Raw genomic sequence first — 12,081 nt, forward strand, 5'->3', positions numbered from 1 at the left:
ATAGGGCATTCCTCAAAAGATTATAAAAGAACTTATTTTAACATTTAATATTTGGCTACTCATTGTGAGTGTAATTAGACTAACCACAGTTATTTCCCAATAGTCTAAGTACAGCTTGAGTTATTTTTGGTGCAAGTTTCAAGTCCACCAAATTGTATCTGATGTTTTCTGTTGTTCATATGGCCTCATAATTCCAATTTTTCCTGTACAGCTAGTTGCCTGAAGTACGATGCTAATTTGGGTTCAGAGTGGGACTGTGAGAATTTACTTGGGTGCTTGCTATAACAATCTAAATATTTGAGTGGGGTCCAGAGTGTCATTAGCACAGGGATGCTCTGCTAATGAGCAGGACATCTAAGATGGCAAGGGTAGGGTACCACCTCGAAGCAGATAGTTCATTTCCTTAGGCGGTAGGCATAGAAAAGTAAATCAGCAAAAAGCTGTTTTCTCCAAATGTGAATTTTAGAGTTGATAACCTGTAGTTGCTCCAACACTATGTTGAGTCTCAGAACTCAACATAAAAGTTACTACTTTTTATGATCTGATAGAATGTGAAAGGAAATTTGTTTGACTCTTGGTTTCCTGAGACCAAGATGGCAAACAGCCCTTCCATGAGATCATCCTGAAAACATTTGATCCCTTGAAGTCAATGGCTGATTGAATCCAATAGCCTACTGGCTAATTCTTATAGAAAATTGTTCAAATTATAATTCTTTTGTGTGTGTGTATGTGGTGCTGGGCACTGAACCCTGGGCCTTGTGCAAGTGAGGCAAGCACTCTATTATATCCCCAGCCCTCAAATTGTAATTCTTAATCTCTGCTTGGAGTAATGAGATTCATTATTCTCTTCAGAATGCTAATACTTTCACTGCTAATCATATCATGTTGAGCATTTTTGTTTCTAGAAGAAGTCCTTAAAAAAAAAAATCTGGTATCATGTGATTGCTTTTCTAATCCCACATAAATTCTTCTGCTTGATTGTGTCTTCTTTAACATTCCTCAATCAGGATTCAACTTGTGGTCTCCTAGTCTGGAGGCCCCGTGGTTTGTATAAGAGAATAATGTGTCTGATTCATGCTGAATTCCATTCAAAACTAACCCACATCCTAATAGAGGTAGTTGATGTTCTGACCTGTTTTATTCTTTTTTTGGCTACACAAACTTTTTGGAGTACAGATGCTGCTATCTCTGTTGAATACTATACTGCTGCCCTTTGTCTTAACTGGAACTTTGGATGCCTGTCACCTTATTTATATAATTTGGCCTACCTAAAGCACCCCCTGACTTTGTAAAATTTTGCAAGATTGTTCTCATTGGACTAACATTCCCAAACCAAGGTGTTTGATATTAGTTTCATTATTTTTCCACATGACATAAAAATGTTAAGTAAGACCAATTCTTTCATTTGCTCCTCTCTTTCTAGTTCATCATCCTTTTAAAAATACCGTTTACTTCCTGTCTTTTAAGTAGGTCCCTGGACAAAATGGGGGAAAATTGATGTGGGGGAAATACTGTCAAACTTTTCACAGATCTCCTTACAAGGTTTTGGAAATATCAGTAATGTCCACTGTTCGTTTTCTCATGAATGCCCTTTAACTTCTCAAACGATATGATATATAACATGGCATAATTTTAACTTATGTGACATGTCCTTTTATTACATTACCACACATAGATTATATTTGCCTATTGGTTTAATAGTTAGATCTTTCAGTTTAGCATAAATCAAGTCACCTATTGTGGTTGTAACCTGTTTCAGTGCTACAGTATCAAACTTCCAGTTTTGCATTATTTTTCCTGAAAGGAACACAGAGTTTCTTGGTCCAAGTTCTTGGTTTGAAGATGTGGAAATGAAGTTCCAGAATACTGATATGACTCGGTTAAAGCTGCCAAATGAGTTATTTCAAGTCAATGTTCTCCCTAACCTTTCAGCAGTTCAACATGTCCATTTAAATTTTCAGGCACCTGCTATTTATTAAGAAATATGCAAACATTCTGAGTTGGCATTTCTGCCAAGTACCTTGCCATGCAGTTGTCCCAAGGGGTGGGTTCTTACTCAATTATCTCTGTTCTCAGCCTGATATATTGCTTCTTCCTGAATACTCTGGTAGGTTCTTGATCTGAATGATGAAATGATTCAGATTTTATGCTTGGGCAGATGATTTGCAGATTGTATCCACATCATATTATGGTTATATATTATTGACAAGATTTGTTTCTGTTTTTGTTTTTTGTACTAGGGATTGAATCCAGGGGTGCTTAAACACTGAGCCACATCCCCAGCCTTTTTTATATTTTATTTCAAGACAGGGTCTCACTAAGTTGTTTAGGGTCTCACTAAATTGATGAGGCTGGCTTTGAACTCATGATCCTCCTGCCTCAACCTCCCAAGCTGCTGGGATTACAGGTGTGCACACTGCACCCAGCTACTATTGGCATTTATGTCTCCTACACAAGATGGTAAACACCTTAAGGCAGTTGGCATTCTCAATTAGTGTATCAGTCAACTTTGCATTCCTACAATTAAAGACCTGAGGTAGCTAACTTATGAAGAAAAAAGGTTTATTTAGCTCACAGCTTTGGAAGTTCAAAGTCCAGGATCAGAGACTCTATTGGTGAAGGTATAGAAGGTGATGCATTGTGGTGGAAGTGCTTGTAAGAACAGTCACATTTTGAACAGGAGCAGAGAGAAAGAGGATGGGCAGGGTTAGACTTGCACCTTCTATAATATATACAACCCTCTTTTGAGAACTCAAGTGATTACATGAAAACTACCAAGGGGTTGTATTTGAAGTCCCTCAATGACCTAAGGAGTTCTCACTGGACTCCACCTCCCAAAGGTTCCACCACTCCCCAAATAGCACCTCCATGGGTACCAAGACATTAACCACATGGATCCTTGCTGGATACTCAGACCATACCCACCCAAACCATACATTTAGTATCGTAGATTTTAGCAGGTACTCGAAAACTGCTTGAGGAACTGAATGATTGAATTACCAAGGGCACACAGGTAAGGTAAGCATATTGAAATTCACTGCCCAGTAAACATGTGTGCAGGTTATTCAAAGTGGTTCTGACAATCAGCCCTCCAAATGTGAAAAAGAAAAACTTGATCAACACCTGGCATCATAATAAAAAAATAAATAAAAATGAATCATAGAACTAAATGTGAAACCCCAAGCAATAAAACTTCTAGGCAAAAACCTTTGTGGCCTTAGGTTAGAAGAAGATTTGGTAACTACAACACCAAAAATTTAATTCATGAAAAAAGATAAACTGGACCTTTTCAAAATTAAAACATCTGTTCTTCAAAAGATGCTGTTCAGAGAACAAAAAGACAAGCACAGAAAGGGAGGAAATATTTGCAAAACACATATCTGATAAAGTCCTTCATTCCAGAATATATGACGAACTCTCTGGATAATAATAATAAAGCAGAAAACATAATTTTAAAAATTGGAAGATTTTAGCAGACCCTTCAGCAAAGAAGATATGCTATGGGAAGTAAGTACATGAAAACATGTCAACGTCATTAGTTATGAGGGAAATGCAAATGAAGTATATCTGAATAGCCATGAGCCTGGTGTACAAGTCTATTAGAAAGGCAAAAAATACAAACAAAAGCTGGCAAAGTTGTTTAGCATCTGCAACTCTCAAATATTCCTGGTGGAAATGCAAAATGGTGCAGCCACTTTTGAAAGCCTTTTCACTGTTTTTTATAGAGTTAAATGTGTACTAGCCACATGATCCAGCAACCCATCACCTAGGCATAAAAAAAAAACTATATTAATGTAATAATATGAAATAGGATGTTTATAATAACTTCATTCATAATAGCCCAAAACTAGGGACTGGGGGTGTTGCTCAGTGATAGAGCATATAACCATAATTGCCAAAAACTGGAAAAACTATTCTTCAAATGTACTTCAACCAGTAGTTGGATAAATCGTTGTGGAGAACCTTGATTGTGGTGTTAGTTACATAACGACATGCATTCATGAAAATCCATAGAACTTCTATTAGAAAGGTGAACTTTACATGAAATCGTAGTCAATAAAATTGACTTTAAAAATAGACTTGTTGAATTTCCCTGTTTCCAGTTTCCCACAAACTAACTCAGGTGTCATTAAAATGAGAACATCAGATCCTGGAGGGGGGACTCCATGCCCCCACTGACCACCTCTCTTCACACTGGGGTGAGAACCTTCACTGTATTCCAGGATTACAGTTGTTAAAATGCCAATTAAAATGTTAATACCCAGGAACTATTTATGGTTAAGACCCAGTATCCTAATCTTTACCAAGCAGAATAATTTGTTAAAAATATATATACTTTGGGGATACAGGACCCTAAAACAATTCCACACCCCGTACCATGCTTCCTTTACAAGGACAGCTCTGCTAACCTACTGATACTGGTGATGGATGGCATAGTGAGCACACAGCTATCCCACACCTGTCTAGTAAACTGCGTGAATACACAAAGAATTGATGTGAATATAGGAGTGGGAAAAAAAAAAAACACAAGCAACACTAAAAAAGTTTATGTCATGTTTATGTCAAAGTGCTACAATTAGAGTGTTTAACTTATAAAAATTCTAAATGTACATAGAAGAAAATTACATGGTGAACCCATCAAAGACAAAAGATCATGGTTTCTGTTTTGGTGCCTTTTATTACTTTTTTTTATTAACCCTTTTTAGTTACACATAATATTTGGGTCCATTGACATAATTCTACAAACATGGAATATCATTTGCCCTAATTCAGTCTCCAGTACTTCCTCTTTCCCTCTCCTCCTCCCTCCCCATTTCCTCTCCTCTACTCTAATGATCTTTCTGCTATTTATTTATAGTTTTTTTTAAATTTGTGCCTTGTGGATATACATAACAGTGAGATTCACTGTGTTATATTCATATATGTGCATGGAAAATTTAGGTCAGATTCATTCCACCCTTCCTCCTTTTCCTGTCCCTCCTCCCTCCCCATTAATCCCCTTCCTCTGCTCCAGTGAGCTTTCTTCTATTTTCCTGGGATTCCTCCACTCTTAAACTGCCCCCCTCCCTTGCCAGCTAATATTAAAAAGTGAAATTGTTCTTACATATTTATAAAATAACACACACTGGTACTGAAAAGTACACGTGGATAGCCACAAGTACGAATAACTGACCACTGCCTCTTGGAGCACTCGGGACACCAAGTTCCGCTCTAGGTGTACAAATGTTGTTCACATTCTTTTACCAAGACTCAGCCGACCTTGCAACAGGCTCCTTTCCACTTAATGATATTTCATGAGTCCAGATTCCACTCAGTCTGCAACCCCTGAAATAGGCCCAACTGCTGAAGACTAATGTGACTGCGGCAGCCTGATTTGATAGGCAGCCTGCACGCCAAGCCGACTGTCTTTTTCCAGTGAAAGTTTTCCAGGCTAATGGAAGAAAAATGTATAAGTGAGATAAATGCCCCTTTAGTGTTTTCCCAGAGTATCATCCAAGCTCCCAGAGGCTTGCTTGTGGGGGAGGGAGGAGGTTCTTTGCACTAGGCAGCCCCTGGTTTACCTTGGCGATCACTAAAGAAACCTAGGAGCTGAAGGGGTTCAGGGCATGTGGAACCACCCAAGGAAACTTACTGTCATAAAGTGTCCTCAGCGCTGTTCTCTAGATCCACAATTTACCTCTGGGGCCTCAGGGTGGTATGTTGGGCCCAGTAGACTGCAGCTTTCCATAAAGCTGCCCCCAGAAGGATAAACTAAGCTGTGATCTCCTTGATCCTCAGAGCTTGCTGGCTCTGCTCCAGCTGCAAACTGGGTGACTGTGGAAACCACTCAGCATTCACACACCTGCCCTTTGGAAATCCTGACTCTCCCATCTGGAAAGTGTGGCTAGGCTTGTGGCCTAGGAGAGTAACTGCTTGGAAGGAGCTGGCTTGCGCAGGAGCATGGCCAGAGATCTAGCCTGGCAGTTGTGTGCAGGACACATTGGTGCTAAGGGCTTTGAAGAAGGGGACCTTTGGCAGCCACCAGAACAGTCCCGTTACAGAACTTCTGCACTGGAGAGGTGGTTGGAAGAGGCTGCTGGGAAACATTTCCTTTCCAGTGAACAAGGACCAGAGTTTAGAAACTATTAAAAATGTAATCGTTTCTATGACTGCAATAGTTCACGGAAGGAAATCCAGAAAATACCTAAAAATAAAAATAGAAAATTCACTCTTAACGCCACTACTTACATTTATGCATTGTAAACAGGTGCGAAGATTTCTGATCTTGCAATCATATGGAAAATTAGAAAATGCCATACATGCCCCGTTATAGCCTACTTTTATTTGCTTAACTTTGGGGTGAACATCCTTCTTGGTCACCAACTGTTGTACCTTGCTGAGGATGGAAAAAGTGGATGCAGGTGGCCACCAGGTCTCTGACATCTCTTCTCTTCTTCATTGTCTGTCAGCGTCCCCTCCCCAGTCCCACACTCAGACGGCTGTCAGTTTATCTGTGATAAAGTGCTATCCTTTCCAAGGCACGTGCTTTTTATAAGAAATTCTGAAGAGCAGGTAATCTTCACACAACCACCATTTAGTCTCTAACAGTGGGATATCAAGGTGGGGAGAGGTTTTGTGTTTCTCGAAAAGGTCTGCTTTGTCAACTCCCAGCTGAGATGGAATCCGAAGGGAATGGGGATTCCATTCCCTTCGAATCCCCTTCGGATTCCCAGGCCTTTGGTGAACAATATAGAGATAGCTGAATTTCCCCTGGAGTCCGACAAAATGTCTCAAGCTAATCCATCCACCCATTAAGATTTGTTGATTATTGGGAAACATTTTTTGAAGATGGACTCACAACTTGGGGTAAGAGTAACAACATGGGATTTGGAGTCATATGACTATAGATTAAAATTCTGGCTAAGGTTTTAGCTGTGTGACCCGGGGCAAGTTACTTAGCAACTCTGCACCCCAGTTTCCTCACCTCTAAAGGGACATGGCAACACCTCTCTCATGGCTGCTGTAAGAATTAAAATAGGATAAGATTTGTAACTATTTAGTCTGGGTAGAGATCTCAACAATAGGTAGATACTAATTATAAAACAACAAAAGCAACAGCACACAGCTTTTGAAAAGATTTTGACCAGCAGTGAAATATATAAATATATAGATACAAACCACATCAAGAAAATGTGACATATGAACACATAAACTATCATAGTACAGTAAGGTCTGATTGGTTTTACTATAAAGGATAATTTGCCTTGCAAAGATTTGATCTGTTAATCAATATTTGCTGCTTTCTACAAGCGAAGAAAAGGACTAGGCCTTGGATACACAGAAGTGAAGAGCTCAGTCTCTGCTCTCAGGGGTTTTACATTTTAGCAGGGAAGACAGATACTTAGCTCATTATTTCAGACTTATGGTCATAGATATAGATATGCAGCTAAAGACACAGTCGCATACAGTCCCCCCAACCCCTTGATTGGCAGGTCCATACTATGAAGAAGGTAAAACAGGGTATTCTGGTAGATGATAACTGGCGAGGGGATGCATTAGCTGACACGAGACACTCTGAGGAGGTAATATTTAAGCTGTAATTTTAATGGTGAGGAAGCAGCCATGTGTAGGTCTGGGGGCAGGACAAAACTACAAGGACAAAGACTGCGGGGCAGAGAAGCAGACAGTGACTAGAACACTGGATGAGGCCAAGAACACAAGGCGGTGTGGACAGACGCAGGCAGGAGTCAGCGGGTGAGAGCAGGGCTGGCAAATGGCTTCTATAAAGGGCCAGAGAGTTGATGGTGCAGGCACGGTCTCTGTTGCAACTACACAATGCCCGTGCTGCCCAAGGAGCCCTAGACAACACATACACAAATGGGCGTGGGATGTTCCAGTAAAATTTTATTTACAAAAACAAGGGAGGCATTTTTGGCCCAATGGCTATAGTTTGGATGAGGAAACTGGACTTTATTCTCAGTGAGGGTTCAAAGCAGAGGAGCAATAAGACCTGACATACACCGTCAAAGAATGACTATCTTCTGTGGGGCATGGACTGGGGAGGCACGGGTGGATACAGGGACCTAGGAAGGAGGCAGCTGAGATGGTTCAGTCGAGGTGACAGCTGAGGTGCTGAGAGGTGGACAGGTCCTCGTTACATATCGGATTAGAACCAACAAGATTAGGGATGAATTGGATGGGAAGATCGAAGACAAAAGAGAAATCAGAAGGATCTCTGGGTTTTGATTTAGCAACTGGGTGGACAAAACCACATGCAGTGAGAGGGAAGCTAGGACAGAGGTGTATTATGAAGGACAAAGAGCAATAGCTCAGAGTTGCCCCTGTTGAGTTTGAGATGCTCATCAGACGTGGAGGGGGGCTGTGCCGCAGGCAGGGATGTCTGCCCTGCTAGGACTCAGAGAGAGCTCCAGCTAGAGGTGGAAACGTGGGAGGAGTCAGTGCGCGGGAATAGACAGCCTCCAGATCAGTCTAGGAAGAAGGAAACCGAGTCAGGAGGACCAAGGGGAAAAAAACTGCAGGTCCCTCCAGGGCATCACAGTCTGGTAGAGGCAGCAAAGACAGTAGAGGAAGCTGGGAAGGTGCAGCCTGGGACCTGGGGGCAAAACGGGCGAATGTGAGGGTCAAGGGATCACACTTGTCTCAAGAAGGATGCCCTCTGCCACTGCATAGGACTCTGCCGAGTGCTCCAGGTCAGAGGAGGCTTCTAGGGTTCACTTGTGGACTCCCGTAACTCCCATTGCGCTGTCTGGGACATTTAAAATATGATTCAATTTACAAATATGCAAAAATTCAATTTACTCACAACTTATTCATAACACAAATCAACTCAACCAGTATTGAGTTACTACCATGACTCACCTTTCTGCTTAGAAATCATTGGTCAAGGGCAATATTACAAAATGTCTTAAATAAAGCAGTCTATGATTGGGGTGTGGGGCAGATCATAATTTTCTGTACTTTTAGGGTTATAGAGGTAATAAGCAGAAAAAGCCTGTTTTCCATCACCTCTGCCAATCAGAAACATACAAGGTAAGGAGAATCAAATCCATCAGTCATGCCCAAAGACCACAGGTGATCTTTTTCAGGTAGTGGTTTTCATTTCATGCACCACTGATATTCTTCTTTAAATTAGAGGTATCGAGAAGAAAGCCTAATTTGAGTTCCTCTGCCCTTTTCTCTCTCCACTTTTAGGAAAGATTGGTGATCAGAAGAAATGAACTGGCCAATGTGCATTTACAAATATGAAACAACAAATCAAATCATTGCATTATATACAACTATAATGCACCAAAAAAATGTGGAAAGAGAAAAAATAAATCCTATGTATTAGATTAAATATATATATTTATACATATTTAATTGAATTGATATTATAGTACTATATTAATAATTTTATATTAATTGAATTGAATTAAATATATATTATAGCCAGGCACAGTGGTGTACACCTGTAATCCCAGCGACTTGGGAGGCTGAGGCAAGAGGATTGTGAGTTCAAAGCAAAAGTGAGATGTTAAGCAACTCAGTGAGACCCTGTCTCTAAATACTCTAAATAAAATACAAAATAGGGCTGGGGATGTAGCTCAGTGGTAGAGTGTTCCTGAGTTCAATCCCTGATACTCATCACCCCAAAACGTGTATGTGTGCATGTGTGTGTGTGTGTGTGTGTGTGTGTACATTTTTTTATTAAAGAAAAAAACAAATAAAATGAACTGACCAGAGAACCAAAGAGCACAGGGAAAGGAAGAATGATCAGAGGGCTTCTAGATGGCCATCAGTCTTGTTATCCGTTGTCCGAAACAGCAGAGGGTACCGTCCTCTACTGTTGCTGATTGAGATAGCCCCCCAGGCATTGGCCCCATTCACAGCTTCCGATTTGCATTCAAAGGGTGGTTCTTTTTGACCTCTTGGGCCACTGACACACACCCTGTACTGCCTCTTTTATTGTTCCCTTTCTCATTTCGAACCCCTTCTTTCCTTGACTGCTTCTCTTGTTCCTGCCCCAAGAAAAGTGGGGAGGCCTTAGGAGGCAGAGGGAAGCAGAGTACCTGCTCTGTGAAAGGAATTCTGAAGCCTTCCCCAGCTTTGGCCTCAAAGCCTGAGCCGGCAAGGTCCCCCAGGGATCAATGAACTAAAAATAGCCAGAGGCTTGTAAATGAGCTGGACCTGTTTCTACTGCCTTCTTAGTCCTTCACAGTGTGTGGGGACACAGGGGAAGCCACAACTCCAACGCCTTTTATTTTTCTAGCCAGGCCCATTGGAGGCGAGAGCCCCACCCCTGCTGCTTGGTGGATTAACGATGGCATTTCCACCCTCTAGCTTCTCAGCCTCCCTCCCAGGAAGGTACAACTTGTCCTGTTCTGGGACACCACTTGGCAGTCCTCCTGGAGGAAGTGGATTTTGTGTTACATTTCAAAAGAAATGTAATATCACACCAGTGTGCTCTAAATTGAGCGCTCTCCCACAGCCAGCAGGATAAGTCCCATTCTCCACAACTCTGGTTCTTCTCCTGAGGACACTCCCTGCTGAGCATGGTGACACTATCCACCCACCTGTCTACTGATATTTTCTGAAAGCCTCTGAGGTGCTGTATAGTATGCAAAATACTGCCGGGTACTATGCTAGATGCTCAGAATTCACACATGAATAAATGTGGTCTATTTATAATTCATCATTTTCCCTGAGAGATGAGGAGAAGGGAAAGGGTGTTCTCAGGGTCTGTCAATCTGGTCCAAGAACGGACAAGTTCAAGAGCACAGTGAGGAGGAGGCAGCCAAGGTCATCTCCAGAGTCTGGGGAGGAGGAAGGAGTTTTCCTCAAGGTCCAAAGCCCCTAGTGACAGACTTGGTTGGCTTTGGCTTGTGCCATATTTTGGCACCTGGTAGGCACTCAACATGTGGTTATAGAGTACAATGATTAAAGTTGTGGGGTTTTGGAATCTGACAGGACTTCTGTGCTTACAGGTAACCTAACATCTCTAGGCCTAAGTTTCTTCATTCATAAAAGAGGGATCATGATTAAATCTTTCTCAAAGGTTGGTTGTGAGGATTGAGCAAGACCATGTTTCTAAATCAGTTATTTTCCTGCCTAGCATAGAATAAAGGTAAATGGTATTATTTTAAAATGTAGTGTATTCACAGAAATTTTGAGTTACAGCAAAGCAAAAGATCTGAAGATGATTGTCACTAAGAAGAGACTTTGCTACTCACAGTTCCCAAGATAAGGGGCATACCACACCATGGGTGTGTGACATGAGGAAGCACCAGGTCAGTCAGGAGAAAAAGGAGAAGGAGGCAAGAAGCTTTATTGTGGTTTCCATGAAAAGTAACAAGTGAGACAAGGAAGAAATCTTATTTTTGGTTAGTGTGAATAATTGCAGTGGGCTCTGGGATAAAGGGACTATCTCTAATCATCAGACACCTGGCCTTAGATGATTAGGACAGGTGGATAGTGTCCAGGGTGTGAGAGTGTTGAGAACAGGGTGATATCTGTGCAGCTAGCTGTCTTAATTACCAGGATGCAGGCAGTTGCGACTGCTCCCTCAAAAGCCAATACAGCGCAAACAGGACTGCTGGGCCCCCATGCTTATCGAGGTTGTTAAGAAATATTTGCCTGAGAAATGTGCAGCTGCCTAGAAACCTTATCTATCAAGGACAGGGGGGCCTAACTGCAACTCATCTCCTGCACAGTTCACCCCTTCCCTCCTCCCTTCTTCCTCTAGGGCCGTTCAGTTCTGGTGGGACCCAATGAGAATCAAATAGATTGGCAGGACCCAACCAGAGGAGGACTAATGTTTAGCTGTTCAAATGTTAACCAATTAAAAAGAACACTGTAAAACTGTTTGCCTTTCCTTATAAAAGCCTGCTGAACAAAGGCTCAGGGCCTCTTAGCATCACCGGGTTACCGTGTGCGCAGAGGACCAGGCTCGAGCTTGCCAATAAATGACTCTTTGTTGCTTGCATTGATCGTGGTCTCTGGTGGTCTTTGTGGGGTCTCGAGCCGCTGGGCACAACATATGGGGGCTCGTCCGGGATACCCCAAGCCCACCCAGACACCTGATCATAGAGTCATAAGTAACAT

The sequence above is a fragment of the Sciurus vulgaris genome (assembly GCF_902686455.1).
Source record: "Sciurus vulgaris genome assembly, chromosome: 10".
In the NCBI taxonomy this organism is placed as follows: domain Eukaryota; kingdom Metazoa; phylum Chordata; class Mammalia; order Rodentia; family Sciuridae; genus Sciurus; species Sciurus vulgaris.